We start from the raw sequence: 19,065 nt of genomic DNA, 5'->3' as shown, positions 1-19,065 counted from the left end.
AGTCATTCGTGCCCCTGCACATCTCTGTGTGTGACTGTGGCACTCAGGAGTGGCCTTGGGGTGACAAACCATCCCCTGGTGCAGCACACAGCACCTGGCTGGCAATGCCATCCCACCAGGAGGCTGGGATCTCTGAGTCCCTGCACCTCCAGACTCGTCACACACTTTTGCTAGAGCCTGCCATGACCATCAGCTCTCCCAGCCAGGGGAGTTCACAGCCAGGCTGCCAACATGGGCAGGGTTGGAGTGAGTCCTCTGGTGGGGCCATGTTAGAGCCTTTGGAGGTCCTTGGCATGCAGGTCTAGTGAGAGGTGTCCCTGTCCATGGCAGGGAATTGGAACTAAATGGTCCCTAAAGTCCCTTCCAACCCAAACTACTCTGTGATTCATCCCTTTGGCAACAGGGATGGTTCCTGCTGTGCCACCCTCCTTCAGGGACCACCTCCAAACCCAGGAAGGAGACAATTCAGGAAAAGGGGCTGCAGGATGGCCAAGAAAGAAGGACACATGTGTGTCACCCACTGCACATCCATCCCCTCATGTTCTGAGCCACATCAGCAGGAAGAAACCCCCACAGCTCTATGGAGAGGGGTGGCAGAGCCCAGCTAACAAACACACACGTGCCAGAGGAAACCTGAGACCTCCCCACAGGACTTGTGGCACGGCTGCATCCTGTTTTAGGAGATTCAGGATTTAGGGCACCCCTGGCACCCACTGCATAAGTGACAAGCAGCTGTCAGCAGCTTACGGGGGTCCCCGCCTGCCTGCAAATTCTGCATTAAAGCTGTAAGCGCTCATGCCTCACTTGGGAGCAATAAAACGGGATAGGTAGAGGCTGTCGTGATAAATGGGGCATAAATCACACCTCCCCCTGCTTTTCCCCTTCCTTGGGGGGAGGTGGTGCTGCCAGAACCTTTACCAGCCCTGCTTCAACGTGCTCAGACCAGTCCTGTGCAGTCACTTAGAACTTCATCAGAAATCAATTTGTGAGGCCCAGCTGAGATGTACCTATAGATCAGGCGATGCCCAGTGATTATTACACTAATGGAATATTCCATTGATTAATTGAATATTTAAGTCCTGAAATGTAAGCCCCACTGTCTTATCTGTGGCTTGTTACGGAACTGAGCAAGAGAGATGTTGCACCAGTGTGAGAGGCCAACCTTGAGCCTCACTCTTTTGGGGCAAAAGGCAGAGGGTTTGGTCCTGGTCACACAGGAAATGTTTCTGCCTCTTTGGTAGACTCCTCAGCCACACAGAGACACCCCTCTTTCTTGTGGCAGCAAAAATAATGTCCTACCTTTTCTAATACTGTGGGATTGGAAAATTCTCTCACTTGGCTGTTGTGCAAAACTGTGTGCACTGGGAGATGGGTGAGAAATCCATGGGGAATGAGAAACACACCTACAAAAAGCACCTGCAGGAGCTAAGGAAGTTGAGAAGTGTGGGGATCCCTATCTGGGCTCCTTCCCAGGGCTCTCCAGCTGCCCACCATGGCCAGGCAGCTCCCATCACTCCCACCTCTTCCTCCTGTGCAGAGCTCTGAAAAGTTCAGCCTTTCTCCAGCAGCACCAGCTCGGATGGCCCAGCCCTGTCCCAGGTCTGCACTGCTCCCATTCCCCAAGCCCAGGGAGGAAATCCTCAGTGATTTATTTCATTTTTTACACACAAGCAGATGTCAGGACTGCAGATCACAGTCGGTGGGTCACCTAAGGGTTTTCCAAGCTGCTCTACCCACAGTCCAAGAGCTTTTCCACGCCACAAAAGCCCCAGGTGTCCAGAGGGCAAAGGTGGCTTCCAGATCTGCTGCATGGAGAGTGCCAGGTCACTTGTTCCCTGGAACACCTGGTTAAGTGCTTTGTTGGATGGAGGCCATAAGGACCAAGAGAGAGAAACAAGGCAGGGGTGGGGGAGAAGGGAGGGGTGGGAGTGCCCAGAGGAACAGAGGTGGGTTGCAGCTGCAGTGATCACCACCAAAGGGCCCAGCAGTGAGTTAAGGAATATTGTTCCTGAATGGTATTGTGTGAATAACTCAACAGAGAGCCATTAACTAAATGAGCAATAGAGGGCTCCAGTTCTCTGCACAGAGACACTGAGGTCTCCTTTCCCACCTCAAAGAGCACTGGCTGCCCATGGCCAAACCATGCTGGGTGGCTGTAGGAAGAAGGAGCCATCCAAACCAGATCAGTGACCTCCACGGCAAATGTCCAAAGGCTTGGAGAGCCATTTGCTTTCTTCCCATTTGAGTTCCAGGCATCTCCTTGGAGGCCATTACAGTGGTCACTATTTTCAGAGAAATCATTTCAAGGGTGAAATTGGATCCTTTTTCCGACCTGCTGCCTCTCTTCAAGGCCTAAAGCAATGGCTGTCATAAAACCATGGAAGGCAAGATAGGCTTCCCATTGTTCCCACCTTCCCTTCTCCCTGTGCACAGCATCTTCCTGCCCCAGGAATCAGAAAGGGCCCTGGAGCCAGCCAGGCTGAAGGGAGCTCTCAAAGGACAAGGACCATGCCTCACTTCTGGCTGGAAAAGATCAGATGTCCCCTCTGCACCTCAGCTTCACACCAGCCTTTGCACTGGCCCTGCCAGCACTGCTCTCCAGTATTGTCCCCAAGGTGTACTGAGGTCTTTGTTCTGTCTACTGGCAGAAAGAAGAAGCTGCTCAGCTGCTGACATGGGAAGCAGCATTCTGTCCCCTCTTTGTATATGTTTTTCTGAAGAGGAAGGTAAAAGTAAATGGAGAGGAAAAACAAGTATTGATGGAGAAGCTAGAAGGAAGAAGAGAGGTTTTCGTCTCACTGAGAGATCTGACCTTTCAGTGGTAGCTTCAAGAAACCTCAAGCAAATGTGCTTTGCTGGCATTTGCTGCAGGTGAACCACAGGGAGTTTTCACCCCCTCTCTCAGAGGATAACGTCGAGACATTTATTAACTTGCAGGTTCTGGGTGTCTCAGAGACCTGAGGAGTCTAGAAACCTGAAGTCATGGGCCTCAGTGTTTTCTCAAGCAGTGGATCCCTATGGAACCAGCATTTTCCCTGCTCAGCAGCCCCTCTCAGCCTCAGCAGGGGCCTGCAGTGGGATGTGGTTCTGCAGCAGCCTCGTGCACTGCTCGTGGTCTTCATGCTTTAGTTGCAAAACCCAGCAGACTTGTAAAAGCAGCATGGAAAGATAGGGCCAGAAATGAAACACATTCCACTGAATGTGGGGTTATGTTTGCTAAAGAGAAAAGGAAAGTTCATCTGTGCTGGTGTAAAACCGTGCAGCTCCTCCCCTCCCACATGAGGAGCAAAGTATCCCCATCAGAGGAGGCAGGATTCCAAGGCATGCTGCTGGTGCCAGGGGCCGAGGGGACACTGGAGATCAGGCAGCAAATGGGGCTGTGCTGTTCTCAGGGAGAAGTGAGGTGCAGAGCCCATTTTATCCTTTTGGCCTTGAGTTGCCTCGGCCTCTCCTTGGCCAGAGGGATGGGGGAGGCCCATGGCAAAGGCACCGTGGCAGGAGTGTCCCAAGAGCCATTCCATTTGTCCAGACATATCCTCCATGTCCTGCTGTGCAAAGAGCAGGAAGGTCTTTGGCAAGCCCCAGACACAGCCCTGGGGCAAAGGGCAGCAGGAGCAGCCCTGGAACTGGCAGCACAGCACAGCTTGTGCAGGGCACCACAGCTGGGTAAAACAGCAGCCACTGCTGGCCTGGGAAGAACAGAGAACATCACCAGAGTGGGGTTTGCTGCCCCACAGCAGAGACCCTCCTTCTGTCCAGGGAACCTCAGCTACAAACCTCAGCTAGAAAATGGGAAGAAAAAATGGAAGTATGAAACTATGGCATGAATCGCAGGGAGATTTCAGACTGATAAATATTTCAGGCTGACAACTATTCCTGTCCTTGAAAGTTCATCCATCAAACTCTCAGCAAGGCCTTCACATCCCAGGACCATAAATACTAAGACCTATTTTAACAGCTGCTTTCATCATGGCCAATACCAAAGGACTGAAACCAGTTACAGATCAACCCATATCCTCATGTGCTGTGGTATAATTTACTGCACCTATAAAGACTGTATTCAAATATACTTCTTTTTTAATTATAGTCCCTGGCTGTGCAGCATCCATTTCTGAGCTGATTTTACCTTGTTTAAGTCTGACTCCACACAATGATGACAATTCAGAAACAATGGCAGCATCAGTGATATAAACAGCCTTGGTCTTATGTGCAGAAAGAGTTTTACTGGCTGTCTGTGGAAGGAAAATTTGATCAAAAACTAAGAAAACCTGTTTGCTGTCAGGAGAATAGAAATGCTGGCAATTTGGAGCTGTGATTCTCTCCCCTTCTTGGCTCTGACATAGCTTCTAAGTGATGCTGCAGCTGCATCTGGCCCCTGAAATGGGTATCACAAACTCCAGTAGGCAGGCGTGGGTCCTGCTCTGGTTTTTCTACAAGTTCCAGACCCACAAGGCCAGTTTTGGGGGGATATTTGACAGTCTTCTCCTCAAAAGCCCTGAATTTTTGGGTTGCCCAGATGGTCCCTGCAGGCTGGAGCAGAACCAGGAGCCTCTTGCTCACACTGCGAGGGAAGCACAGAGCCCTTCACTGTGCCACATCCCTGTTAGCAATGGCCTACAAGGATAAAGGGGGAAACTTGCTCTGCTCCTTTCAGCCCCAGTGAGAAATTTCATCCCCAGATCCTTGCAGCAGCCCCAGACTTGGCCATCCCAGAGCTGAGTGGCTGCTGGGATTCTCAGTTCCCAGCTCCAAGCACCATCCTGACGAGGAGCTCTTTAAGCAGAGCCGTTGCCTACCGGGCGCTCTTAAGCCCATTTCATTCATGAATTAAGTCCCTGACAGGCCATATCTCTATGATCAATATGTTTGTTTATTAGCAGCAGCTGCTGTGTTTTAGCAAAACTGGAGGACTCCAGCAGGAGCAGCGCGCTCTAACCGCAGAGCAGGGCTTGGGATGGGGAGGAGAAGGACCTCCTGCTGGCAAATGGGAGCTGGGCTGGATAAGATTTCACACTAATGACCCTTTAATTGAAATCAGTGCTCAGGACAGATTGCTGGGCTCAGGGATAGCTGCACTGATGGCTCCTGGTTTGGCCACTCCAGAGATGAGTCCATTAAGTCGGCAGTGGTGAACAAAAGCAAGAAAAAGGGACAGCAAGGGGTCATCCATCCCCAGCAGAGCTGATCCGCACATCCAAGGAAGCCCAAGTCAGCAGCTGGTGCAAATGGAGACCTGCACAAAGGGAGGAGAAGGTGTGCACTCATTAGACCTTGTGCTTTGCTGCTCTGTGTCTGCTGACCCCAGGTGGATATGGCCCCATCTCCTTCACTAGACAGGACTGTCCCTATATGTTGGTCTGGTGCCTGGCAAGGGAAATCTGAACATTAGGGTGCCATCTCCAGCTCATGGTGTGGCTTCAGCCTTCACTTGGCATCCACTCCACCTTCTCTCTCAGTCTCACTTTGTGAATGTTGCAGGGCAGTAACATCTGCCTGCCCCAACACACAGTGGGCTGGAAGATGGACACAGCAGAACAGGAGCTGGAGAAAAGGGAAAATCACAATCTTCCGTCTCCTTGTACGAGTGGCAAAGCACCCTGAGATCCCTTTTCATTTTGCCTTCCCCTGCCATAGCCTCAAGGGCAGCTCTGCCCAGGAGCACAGGCACAGCTGGGGCTGGTCCTGGCTGGGCTGGCAGCACAGTCCAGCAGCTCAGGACAAGGTGAGCTGTCCCCATGTTCACCTCATCCATCTGAGCATGGATCTGTAGAACTGGAGACCCTTCCCCACTCCCGGGAAGGGCAGAACACAGCTTTCCTCCCCACAGATCCTGGGGATCCATGATATAAAACTCAGGATTGGCAGAAAGTCCTGGAGAGACACAGAGGTGCTGCACAGGCACGGCTCCTGCTCTGTACATCAGCCTCATTCCCAGTCAGGAGGGAACATCCCTGTCCATGGGGAACCTTTCTATGACAAGGTTTGTCACGGGACAGAGAGTGCTAATGAAGGCCAGGTTCATTAGATGTAGGCAGATCTTTTGGGCCTGTTTTGTAAGTGGAAATGTTGATGTGTGTCTCTTGCAATGTGAAGAGATGTCTGAGTGCACAGAAAGGAGGGTTATGAACCTGCTTTGAATGCATTTATTATTCCCATTAATTACTATGCCTGCTAAAGAGGACCAGCTGTTCTAGGAGGCTGTGGTACCAATTTATCAGGAGAAGATTCCAACAGAAGTCGTAGAGTTTTTCTCTGAACTTGGGAGGATGGAAGATGGAGGGTTTTTAATTAGAACTTGTTATTAATGGGAACGTAGCAAATTAAAAATAGTCTCCCTCCCCCCATTCCTATTATATGAAGCTCTGATCTCAATTAGAAAGATCAGGGACTAACCATTGAATGGGAATTACTGAGATGAAAACTGATTGAAAGACAAAAAGTCACAGACAGACACATCACAGGGAGAGAATGGAGATGGGGAGAGGAGCAGGGAACAATGAGCAGAGGCTGGCGGAGGCTGCCTGCAGCTGCCGGGCACCAGGACAAGAGCTGCCGGCTGTCTGCCTTCCCCTGCAGCGAGGACACCCTGCCAGGGCTGCTGCCAGCAGGGCTGTCCCTTCCAGAGCTGTGGCAGCTCATCTCTGTTTGAGCTGAGCCTTGAGTGCTGGGCATCAATGGTACCCTGGTTTTGTGGACTTGGCAGAGTGGGACCTATATGGGCACCACTACAGGAAGGGAAGGACACCAGGGGCCATCTGGGGTGTTTCTGGTGGGTGCAGGCTCCTGTCTGCTTGCCACTGCACCTGCAAAAGTTTCCCATCTCATCTTGCCTCATTTCCTTACCCCTCATCCTTTCTCACCCCACCATCACCACATCCCCCCAGCACACAGTTCTTGGCCACAGGCTCTGCCCTCATGCAGGCAATGAACAAGGCTACATCCCAGCCCCAGCTCTCTGGTCTTCTCCTGCTGGTCCTCAAATCCAGCAGCATTGATGCCCTGAAGCTGATGAGTTCTCAGCAAGGAATGATCAAATTGGTCCCCAGGCTCCCCACACCAGGAATTGTAGCCCCACTATGCAGGCAGGGTCAGTCCCTCACACTTCTGGGTGGGCAAAACCAGGTAGGTTGGGAAGAGGTTTTGTGCTCCATTTTGGCTTTACCAATCAGGTTGGGGAACAGGAGATCAGGACAAAAACCTGGGGTGATGCAAAGGGATCTCTGGGTCTGACCAAACCTATCTCCTGCATCCCAGTGTTGATAAAATTCGGTTCATGACTACTTAATGAGAATCTCATCTGCTCCTTTCTCTGGTCACCTGTGTATCAGAGCCCCTGTCTTCCTTCCAGCAGATAATCCATGCCATATTCCAGGGTAGACAGGGACCTTAGGCTGAAATTACAGCCTTGCTTACTAATTGCTGCATGTTCTCTCTCCGTAGGTATATCATTGCCAGCAATTAGCACAAAATCCTTTCCCACTCTTGTTAAGTTCCTGTGCTGCAGTTAAATACTCCCAGATCCCATTTAAATGATTTCAAATGCAATTCATTCTGGCTCGTTAAATAATTCCACAGCAGTGTTTGTCGTTTTCTCTCTCTGTTTTCCAACAGACACTTTCTCCCAAGAAGAATACAACGACTGAAGAAGGGAGAAGGAGGGGGAAGGGGAAGTGATATGAAAGCTGAGAAATTTGGGGTCCATCACTATGCCCATATTTTCTCTTCTTTTTTTCCCTTCTTCTTAGCCTGAGACTTCTCCTGGTGGCTGGATTTTGAGATCTAATGGCCCAGGAAAAACAGGACTCTGCCCTTAGCATGCTGCACCGTGTAATCAAGCACAGGGAGCTGCCTTGTGTGTCCTGCTGCATTTCCCCAAGTCCAGGACAGTGGATCAGCAGGAATGAGGGTCAGTGAGACAACAAGCAGGCGCTCAGGTCCAACTCAGGCTGTCTTGGGGACAGCCTGCCTGTTCCACGTTTGTTTCTCCCACTTCCAAGTCTTACCCCTTCTTCCCTCATCTTCTTTTCCTTCCTGCACCATCCACCTTCTGTCCTACTTCTCCTTGCTGCTGGTCCAGCACCCTACAGCACTGCCCATCTCTCCCAGAAGATGTGAACTGTACCTTGACTTCCATGGTAGGAGCAGGGGTAGTGGACGGGCAAGGCCAGCATGGGCTGAACCTACACCCCAAACACAACCCCCCTGTTGTCCTTCCCACCGTGGCTGGGTGACATCATCTTTGGGTTTTGTCTCCTGGTGGCATTGCCAAGTTTCCCACAAACACTGTACACTTCCCAATACTGGATACTTCCCTTAAAGCCCCAGTTCATGGACACAAGTGATTCAGCAAGACTCTCAGCTTTTGGCTTATACTGAGAAAAAAAAAGATTTTAAAAGGAAAAGTCCTAGTTCTTGTGGTTGGGGAAAAATAAATAAAAGCTGTGAGTGCTATTTGAGTGCAACCTAATGGTTACAGAGCCAGAAGGCAAGTGAAAAGAAAACAGCACTTAATATCTTTGTTTGAATTCGGAGACCGGACTGGCAAACTCTGAGTGTCTGGGGTCAGCAGTGCAGCATCTGTTGTGCCTCTGTGCTGGAGAGCAGGTGAAGGACTCAGGCTCATCTCCTCAGGCAGATCTTTGTGTCTCCCAGCCAAGACTCTGCTCACTACATGGATGGACACTGTAGAAGCACAGAGTCCATCAGGAATATCCAAAGTCCCACTGCAATTTTAGTAGCTTTCTTATTCCCTCCTGTACCTGCATGAAATGCTGCTGCCTGCTAAATTTGATGGCTAGCCCATTCCCACCTGGAGACATTACCTGATGTGAACTCCATGTGCTGCCTGGTAAGTCAGAGGCTTTCAATCCGTGGTCCTTGAGACCCAGAGGTCCAGTGACTGCAGGGATTTGTGCAAAGGTTGCAAAGAAAAGTAATTTCCTCTCTGACATTCAACAGTCCACATCCATGTTGCTGCCAGAAAACTTGTAGTGGCCCTTAAGCTAACGAAGCTGAAAGCCACTGTGCTAAATGCATTAGGGATCCTGTGGGATGGAAGGTGGAAGAACAAGAGAGAGCCCTGTCAACAGGCTGGGAGCTGCCAGACTGCCTGTCAGGGAAGGAGGAGAAGGATATGTGAAGCAGGAATCCAGAGGGTTCAAAACTTGACTTTGTGTTTATTCCTGCAGGCTTTTGTTTGTTTATGCCAGAATGATTTTCAAGTGAGGTGTGGGGATGATCTCCTCAAGCCTTTCCAGGGTGGGAGCAGGAAACAAGGAGTGCTCACAGCTAACAGTCCTCCTGAAAGGCTTGGATGGAAAATGTGAATTTGGTCAGAAGGGAATTACACTGAAAGGGGTGAAAGCAAACAAAAAATGTCATAGCAGTGTTCATGCAGTAAAGTTTCCTCCTGAAAATCAATTTGGCTAGCCACAAGCCTCAGACTGGGATGCCAGGCATTGCAAGGATGGTACTGAAAAACACCCTCTGAAATAAATGGGGCAGTGTAAGGGAAATCTCTGCTTAAAAAATGTGTGTCCCCATCTGTTAAACAATATTCAGGTGCTCCTGCATTTACGCTTCCTCCAGATTTATGCAGCGATGGCTTTAAAGGCAGATTGTCAATGAGAAGAACAGATGGAGGGAACAATCCTCCCATCCAAGCTTTGCACCAGAACTGAAGAAGTTTGTAATCTGGTTCTTGTTTACAGAGCCAAGGCTTCAAATTAAGCCCCCTCTGGTCTGACTGAGTAGCTCAGGGAGCCGTGGAGCTGAGATACTCCTGGTTTTACTTACTTTTTTCGGCTGGTTTCCCATTAAGGGATATTTTATAAAAGCAGCAATGGTGTCAGGGATTTTTTCTTCATAGGCTCGCACTGAACATGGGCCAAAGATTATAGGGCAGCAGACCCAAAATTTCCTTCTTTCCCATAGATATGGCAGGAAATTTTTCAGATGTCTGAGCCAGCTTCCCAAGCTTCAAGACCAACTGGTGAGCAAAGTGTCTCCACTACCCTGAGACTTTCATCAGCACAAAATCTGCTGTAAAATGAGAAAATTTATTTCATGGGAGCAAAATAATACTTGGTCATATCGGCACCTCAGCTCCAAATCTCTGCTTTCTGTATCTCCGTCAATATTCAAAGGAAAACAATGAGATTGTTAATTACAAACTGTTTTGAATGCATGAAAGAAACTGTTTCAGAGCTGGAGCCTGCCGGAGGCAGGAAAGCTGAGAATATGATGTGTGCTGAGCTGCTTTAAAGGGCAGAAAGTCCCTTTGTAATTAAAGCTGATGCAATCATTGTAACAGACACAAGGTGGAAACATTACCTTGCTCAGTTTTCCACTTGTCTCCCCTCTGCCTGTTGGGTTTTGCTTTGGACTAGGTGGAAAATGCTGAAATATCAAGGGAGTGCTTTGCATTTCAAAGAAGTTAATGCATAAGTGATGTTGTGATTCATTAGTCATCTATGGATGTACTGGTGTTCCAGGGTCCACAGCCCTTATTGAAAGCCAGTGTTGCCCTCTGTTCATCTGTCCTGGCAAGGTGGAGGTGCTTAGGAAGAAAAAGGCCAGCTGGAACCTGGCAACTAAACCCTGGTGGGAAATAAAACAGAACTGGAGTTTGGTGCAACAGCTAATCCTCAAAACACAGTTTCTTTCCCCCACTCTAGATGATCTTTTTAATCCCACCATGATCCAGTCCACCAAGGGGAAAGTAATCCCAGCAACCTGATGATGTATAGGATGAAAGCAAAGCTCACAGCTGTAAGCACAGAAGTCCAGATGTAGTGCATGACTAAGGTAAAATATAAATAGGCACGGAGCAAGGTGTGCAGAGTGTCCCAATGAGCACTGAGCAAGGCAGGAACAGGCTCTGATGCACACACACACACACAGGGTTCCTCACAGACCCCTCCCTACAGCTGCCTTTCTTTGCCCCTGCCCTGCTTTCTCACCCACATCACTAAGCCAAATCCCGCTGGGGTGCTCTGCTTTTCCCTTTCCAGTGCATCTCCTCCAGTTTTATCCATCTGTCCTCACAATCACTCAAATCTAGCTCCTCCTCCCCAAAAAGGAATGCCCAGAAATGTGTTGGTGCCATTGCAGGGAAACACTTCTGTGAATCTGCTCCTCTCTGGACCTAATTCCAGACACACATCAGCAACTCCATGCATGACCTAACCCTTCCCTCCTGGCAGGCTGCAATGCTCCCAGGGAGCTTTTTCTACTCCATAGGAGCCGTGTCACCCTCGGTGCCCTGTAACATCCTACTGAGAGTCCCCAGCCAGGCAGCTCCCCGTCCCCTCCGGCTCCCGACACAAGGACAGTGAGCAGTGACAGGTGCCAAGCCGGTGGCTGTCGCTAGGACCGTGCTCCTGCTGCACATTGCGGCTCTGCTCCTGCTGCTGCGCTGCCGAGCCTCCTCCCACGGGCGCGGTGAGTAATGCCGGAGGCAGCGCTCCCCGCACGCATCACCGCAGCCCGGGGGAGTGCGAGGGAGCCCCGAGCGCTCGGAGCGGGGGCAGCGCCTTTGCCGGGCTGTCAGACGGGCTGCAGGAGCCTGCCTGGGACACTGGGAGCCCGGGGACCCTCAGGGAGTCCAGGCCGCCTCTCCGGGCGCGCTAAGAGCTGGGGATGCAAAGGGATGTCCGGGTGGGATGTTGCTCACCCAGAGGCAGTGAGGGCACAGACCTGGAGGAGCTGGAAGATGGGGATTCTCTTACGTGAGAAAACAGCAGCGGGCCAGGCAGAACAGCTGAGACACTTCTGGGGTCTGCTCTCCTCTCGGGCTGGTACCTGGTACCATTTCTGGTACCGGGAGCTCGTGCCACATCTGCCCGCTTTTGCCCATCCTGCCACGCTCCTGGCCAGGACAGTGCTTGTCCCCTTCTGTCACTCCCATGCACCGCCTTGTCACCCAGCCGGCTGCCGGGAGGCTGTCCCGAGGCGGGCAGGCAGTCCCTTAACCAGCCCGGTGAAGCCTCCCTCTGTTTTCCAGGCAGATTTTTACAAGTCTTTTCACAAGAGCGGAGGAAGGGGCGAGCTGCCGGCGGCCGCGCTGCCGAGTGACCCCGCAGGAACGGGCTGAGGAGCGGCGGAAGAGCCGGAGCAGCCCGGGAAGGAGAGCCGAGCCCAGCCGAGCCCAGCCGAGCCGAGCCGAGCCCAGCCGAGCCCAGCCGAGCCGAGCCGAGCCCAGCCGAGCCCAGCCGAGCCCAGCCGAGCCCAGCCGAGCCCAGCCCAGCCCAGCCCAGCCCAGCCCAGCCCAGCCCAGCCCAGCCGAGCAGGCTGCGAGTGCTGCGCTCCTCCCCTCGCCAGAGCCAAGCCCACACGGCGGCTCGGAGGGTCTGGCTTTCTCTCTTCTCCAAGGAGATCACACTCCCTGAGACCCCGATGGGGATGGAGGATCAGGATCAGGTCAGGGAAAGCCCATCCCACCCTGCATGCCACCGGTGGTTGCTCCCTGTGCTTTCCCTGCTGGCTGCCCCCGAGCCACACTCAGGGACACAATGTCCCACGGTAGTGAGGAGCAGGATCAGGTCTCCTCAGCCAGCTTGGAGGCTGGGAACCACTTAATTGACTGAGGATTTTAATTACCTGTGCCCATAGGGAAAAGAGTGATAGGAGGCGGCTGGACCGGCAGGTGCAGAGCAGGGAAGGTCATTGCTGAAGGTGTTGGGAGCAATATTATAGAGCAAGTGTCACTGAAATGCACCTAACATGGGCCATGCTGCACACTGGGCATCCACAGGCAGGTATGAGCCATCCAATGGGACCCTCTTGTACCTTTTACTTCTGCAAACCTCACCAGCAGACCCTACAAGGGGCTGGAAGCATCACCTCATCCTGAGCCTTTGAAGATTTCCTGAGCTCAGGAAAATTTCCTGAACCTTTGAAGACTGAATGGGCATGCTGAAGGCACAGCTCACTGACAGGTAACTTGGGCTGGAGAGGAGGAACCACTTCTGATTGTTTGGAAGGCGATGGGAGTAGCAGCTGTTGGCAACTGAGGGCAAGAACATGTGTAGGTATAGTGTTTAGGGACATGGTTTACTGGTGGATTTGGCAGTGCTGGGTTGACCATTGGACTTGAAGGTCTTGGAGGCCTTTTTCAACCTAAACAATTCTATAATTCAAGTTCATGCTACCAGGAAGGTGGGTTCAGTGGTAGCAGCCCTCCCATTTATTAGAGGAGCCTTGTCTTCATAGGGAATGGGGATGGGGAGGGATCCAGAGCACAGAGGGAAGAGACAGAGATCCCTCCCCCAAATCCTGCCTAGATCTCACCAGAAACATGTTATGGGACAACAGAGACAAATTTAGGGATGCTGAAGGTGTTCAAGCCTTTGTTTGCAAAGATTCAAGGTGTAACAGTCAGCAAATGTCAAGGCTGAAAAGCAGCACCCATGTTGACTTAGAGGATTTCTTGAGGCCTAAAGAATCCCCTCAAAAGCCCCCAGACCTCAAACCCCATCACTGACACCATGACCAGCAGTGGCAAGTGTCACTACCTGGCAGCAGGGGTGATTTGTCACATTAACCTCATCCATTAGCAGCAGGATGGAATCCCAAACAGGAGTTTTTACTCCTGAGGGCTCTCAGCAGGTTTTGGCACCTACTCTCTGGATCAGAAACACAGTCCTCACAGGCAGCTCCAACCATAAAAATGGGTGGGAGAAGCAATCAGTGTTGCTCAGTCTTTGCCATAAAAGCACAGATAGAGGGGGAATCCAGAGGAAGAATGCCCCAGCCCAGCTGGCAAGGACAGAGCATCCACTGAACCCTCCAGCGCAGCTCCCTGGGCTCAGCACAACCCGTGCCCTCAGCCTCATCCCCCACCACACACATGCACCCATCTCAGCAAGGACACACTTCCCAGGCAGCCCTCATCTGCAGGGACCTCCAGCTTTTTGGCAGCTGCTGCACCAGGGAGCATTTTCCTTCTCCACTCCAGGAGAGCCCACAAAGAGTGGCAGCGGTTTCGGCGTCAGGGCAGACGTGCCCTGGAAGGCTCTGCCTGCCAATGCAGCACTGTGAGTGCCTCAGAGGGGCTGCTGCAGGCACAGAGCTGGCCAAGTCCTGCTTATCTGATGGGATCTACCAACATCCCTGCTCCCAGCAGTACCACTTCAGGTTTTTCTGTCAGCTGATGATATGAGGCTGAAATGAAGATAAATGAGAGTAAAAGAAGAAGAGAAATCCCTCCTCAAGAAACATTTGAATGCAGGATAAAAATCAACCCAGTGACAAGGACTTCTTTTTTTCTTCTCCCCAAACTTTGGGAACTCGGATGTGGGTGTGAATATCACTTTAAGGATTTATAAAATGACACATGGCCTCACCTGTCAGCATGCCAAAATCTGAATGTCGGTTTTAATTACACCGAATATTTTACTTTCTTATGCAGAGGCATAATCAATTATCTTATTTAAAGGCATTACGATAATGTGTGTGTAAAATGGAGCCATTCCCTGTATTGCATTAGATTCTCTAATTATAGGAGAATGTTTGGAGCTAAAATGTCAGCCTGTCATCTGGCGGGTGTGTAATTCATGATCTGCATTTGCCGGCACGGATGGAGCTGACAAAAAATTGTATTCATTCTCTTCCACTGCTTTGGCCTCAAATTTGCCTGGCCTGGAGGTGACAAATCCCACCCTGTCTCCCCTCTGGAGCACAGCAAGTCCATCCCACCCTGTGCTGGGGGGATGATGCTGTGAGGAGCTGAGTTTGACAAAGTGTTTTCTGTCGGTGGGTGTGTCTTAGTTAGACCTTGCTGAGCCTGGAGAGCGAGTGTGGGGTTACATACCAAGCTCTTGGGCAGTAGGGAGCTGTTGGGATGTGATCATGAGCTCAGCAAATGCTTCCTCATGTCCCACATGGCGGGAGGAGACTGAGGCATGAGCAGAGCTGGAGGCAGAAGACAGAACCCACCAGGGACTTTTCAAAACAGCCTCATCTGAATTACGAATAATGAAAGCCCTCCAACTCTCAGTTATTAAAGCAGAGGGATTAGATAAAAATAGTGTGCTTGTTTCTTGGGATCTTAGTCCTTTCTCTAAGCATTACCCAAGTGAAAGCAGCCTGGATGATTTCAGTGCCTGTTTTGCAGGACAGTTCCTGATCACATCCATTGATGTCACTTCTAGGTGGGCAACCACACAGAGGGAAGAGAGAAACCTCTTTGTCTTGGGGCAGGGGCAAGGGGGAGATTGTGGTTTGGGAAATTATGAAACTTTATCAGGAAATGGGAAACACTGCAGTGAGATTGCTGTGATAGCACTGAAACAGAGACCACAATCCCTGGGGGTGAGGGGCAGCAAGAAGCATCACCTGGAGGTGACACCCTAGCAGCAGCATCCCAAAAAGAAGATCCTGATGAAGGAAATGATGCTGGTGGCTGTGGCATTAGCCAAAGGGATAAATCACAGAGGGCAGTGCCATTGCTGTGTCCAGTTCCAGGTGATGCTGCTCGACCTCCCAGTCACCCAAAAGCAGATGCTGTAGGACCAGCCACGCCACCCTGTGCTGTGCCACGGGCTGTGCAATCTCCTGGCCTGTCCCTGTGCCCCAGATTTCAGACCAGATCCACCCTCTGGATTTCCTGGAGTGTCCTGGATCAATGCAGCAGAGCAGGACCTGGGTCACCCCAGTGCTCCCCATGTCACTCACACTCCCCAGCTCTCAGCTCCCAGCCCTGCCTTCCCTGCATGCAGGTATCCTAACACAGCCTCATCCCCAGGCTGCCAAGGATGTGCACGATGCCATTAAGAGGCTTATTAAAAAGTGATGCTCCAATTTAACACCTATTAGCCAGCACGGTGCCCTTTAACGGCACGGGGGAACCTGCAAATGGAAGCCCCAGCTCCCAGCAGAACCCTAAGAGGCTGAGTTTAACTTTATGGCTCCAATTAGAGCAACACTAAAGCAGCACCGACGCCGTGGATTTATTAACACTGAGCCCATCCCAGAGGGCTGCTGGCCAATGCCAACAGCAGGCATGAGAGGTGCTTTGCCAGCTGTGTCCAGGCCACCACAGTGCCCCATCCCCCCCAAAGGGGAGATTTTGGGGAGCTTCTAGGGAAGGGGTGGTGTCAAACAAAGGGGGATGAGGGAGAGAACAGGCTGAACCCAACCCTGGTCATTGCTGCAATTTGAATTTCCTATTTTAGGGGATGTCACCAGCTGGTGGGATGCTAAGGCAAAGCAGGGGAATGCCTCTCTGGGTGTCAAATCTTCCTTTGGTCTGCATGAGCAGGGCCAGAGTGGGAAGGAGAGCAGCTGCCTGCACACAGGGGTTGAAGATGTTTAAAGCACTTGGTTGTTCCGGGAGGTTTATAGGCTGCCTTTGCCTAATAAAGTCATTTTTTAGCCTCTTGCGTCACCCTAATCACTTGTCACAATAACGAGGCACAGCCCTCGTGTGCTGTGCTCCCTGGCCCAGGCGGGACAGACAGCAGGATGCACGAGCCTGCAGGGAGGATGGAGACTCAGTGTCACACATCCCCACCCCTCAGCCCTTGAGGTCATTTCCCCATGCACCTGCTGGTTCCCATTTCCTCATCCTGCTGCCCAAAGCAACACACAGACTCCTCGGGAGGGCCCCTCTTGCCGGGGTTGTGTTGCTGGAGGGATGGGAGCAGCGTTTCAGCAGTGCTTCAAGATCATAAATATCCCCTCCCTGGGACAGAGAGATGTCCCCAGCCCTGAGCCACTAGTGCTTATTAAGGACAGCTGGGGAAAGGCAGGACAGCAGGAGCAGGTCCTATTTTGGATCCTCCAGCAGCACATTTTTCTCTGTGCAAACCACCCATGGAGCTGCAGTCAATGCCACAGCAGCTCCTACGTGCCCCAGGGAGCAGCCACTGCCCACATCCCTGCCTGCACTGGCAGAGGAGGCAGCACAGCTCCCTCTGAAACTTTCTCCCACCCTGCTCAGGCTGCTGTGAAAGCCCAGGAAGGATCTCATTGCTGCAATTTTCTCCCCGTGCCCATCACTGTCTCAGCACCCAAGCATGCCCCCACCAGCACAGGCTGTCATTTCCTCACCATGAACCTCTAACAGCTCTTTTTTTACTCTTCATTCAGACAAACAAACAAACAAACAAATCATTCCAGGCCTTTGTAATGAGAGGAAAATTAGTAGCAGGTGAAAGCAGATTTTAATGAGACAAAACTGTTCCCAGCATAGCCTAGGAACAGCAATTCCTTCCCTGCCCTTTTGCTCTTCCCTGGTTTGAGTGGGTAAAAAGCAAATTAGCATGGGGAAGGCACAAGGTTTTCCTGAGCAAAGTACAGGTCTAACAGAGAGCTTGCCCCAGGTGTCTGTGTCCCCACTTGCTCCCTGCATGGATTCCCCCATCATCCATCCTCTGTCTGTCCTCCAGGCACTGAATCCAGTCCTTATTCCTGTGCAATGCTCACAAAGTGGGAACTTTTCAGGCTGAAAACCAAACAAACTTGTTCAACATGAAATGTTTGATTTCATTCTCACATTGCTTAACTTGTTTCTTATGCTAAAGAAAAAAAAAAAAAAAAGAAAGAAGGAAGAACAATGGCAAGCACCAAAACCCCAGCATTTGGGAACAAAGAGTCTCAAGTTTGGGTTCTGGAGAGGCTAATGAACCGCCTGGATGTGGTCACAGACTGCCCAAGAAATGCCTCAGCTTTGAGCCAAAGCAGGGTGTTTGACTTGAATTCATTAGTTCCTTTTGTTCCTCTTGCCACTATTTTCTCTGCATTTGTTTACATGAAGAAAATCCCCCCCTTCCCATTTCCCAGCTCTCCTCACATATTAGAGGAACATTATAGGATATTTATAGCTCAGCTGAGCTTGCTAAATGCCTTCTTCTAGGAAAATAGTTAATCAAAGTGTCTATTTTGACTCTTTGCTTATTCTCCCTTTCCCATCTGTTCCTACTTCCATCACTGGAAGCTGGGCACCACCTGAGTGAGAGCGGGCAGGGGTGCAGGGCTCAGTTTGGGGAGGTCACCTGGCTGAGGAAGGAGCAGAAAGTGTGAGCACCAGCTCTGCCACTGCCTTTGTGGACATCCCTCCAGTGCCACTGCAAAATGTCCTCGGTGCCACCACACACCTGAGCACAGCAGGGACATAAACCAGGCTCCAGCCAAGCCAGGGCTAGCTGAGCTGAACACCCCACCCACGGGCCAGCTCAGATGGGAATAAAGGGACTTGCAAAGAAGTTTGCCTCACTCCAAGGGAAATCCCAGTCACGTGGAGCAGGCCTGGCTGCAGAACAGACAATGCACTCTCCCTGCAAGAGGGACAGCAATGTTTCAGCTGGCTGCACCCATTCATCACACACTGGGCAGTGCAGAGAGGGGAGCCCCTGGGCACAACGTGCTGCTGCCACCCTGCCTGGGAAAGAGCATCCCCTGGCACAGAGCACTTCACTGCACGGCTCTGCTTTCATTGAAAGGCTGGCAAACTCGACAAACTTTGAAGAAAAATCCTCATGCCCTCAGGCTGCAGAGACAGCTGTAGTGTTTGCAGAGCAGGCAGGGGGATGCCTCTGAGAATCCCATAGAGACACAGTAGGAACTACACGATGTGGGAAGCCTCCACTTTTTACCACCAGAGATTATTCAGACAATTTCAGAAAGGTGACAGGAGTGCCAGCCTGCTCCCAGCTCCTTGCTGTCCCCAGGGTAGCTCTGGAGCCACATCTGTACCAGCACATCTGGCAGGTGTCCCTTAGAGCAAAAGCTGTGCTCATCACCTGAGCACAGACTGAGGCATCCCACCAGTGCCTCTGCACCCCCACCATGGCCACATGGCCAACATCTCCCCTGCTCCCCTTTCTCTTAATATATAGAAGGAAAACATCTGAGATCACTGCAGTTTTATTGTCAGATTTGGCAGCCTTTTCATATTTGCTTGGATTGAGATATAAATTGAATTTGGTTTTCTCCCGCTGACTCAGTTATTTGTTATAGGAATAAGCATGTGGTAATGGATTAGACAGGGGAAAGAGATTTCTCTTTCAGGCGTGTGCACAAGGTGGGATTTGCCATGCCCTGTCCCATGTTTTCCTGGTGTGG

Source organism: Molothrus aeneus, chromosome 13 (assembly GCF_037042795.1).
Source record: "Molothrus aeneus isolate 106 chromosome 13, BPBGC_Maene_1.0, whole genome shotgun sequence".
Lineage (NCBI taxonomy): Eukaryota > Metazoa > Chordata > Aves > Passeriformes > Icteridae > Molothrus > Molothrus aeneus.
This window is presented reverse-complemented; position numbering follows the sequence as displayed.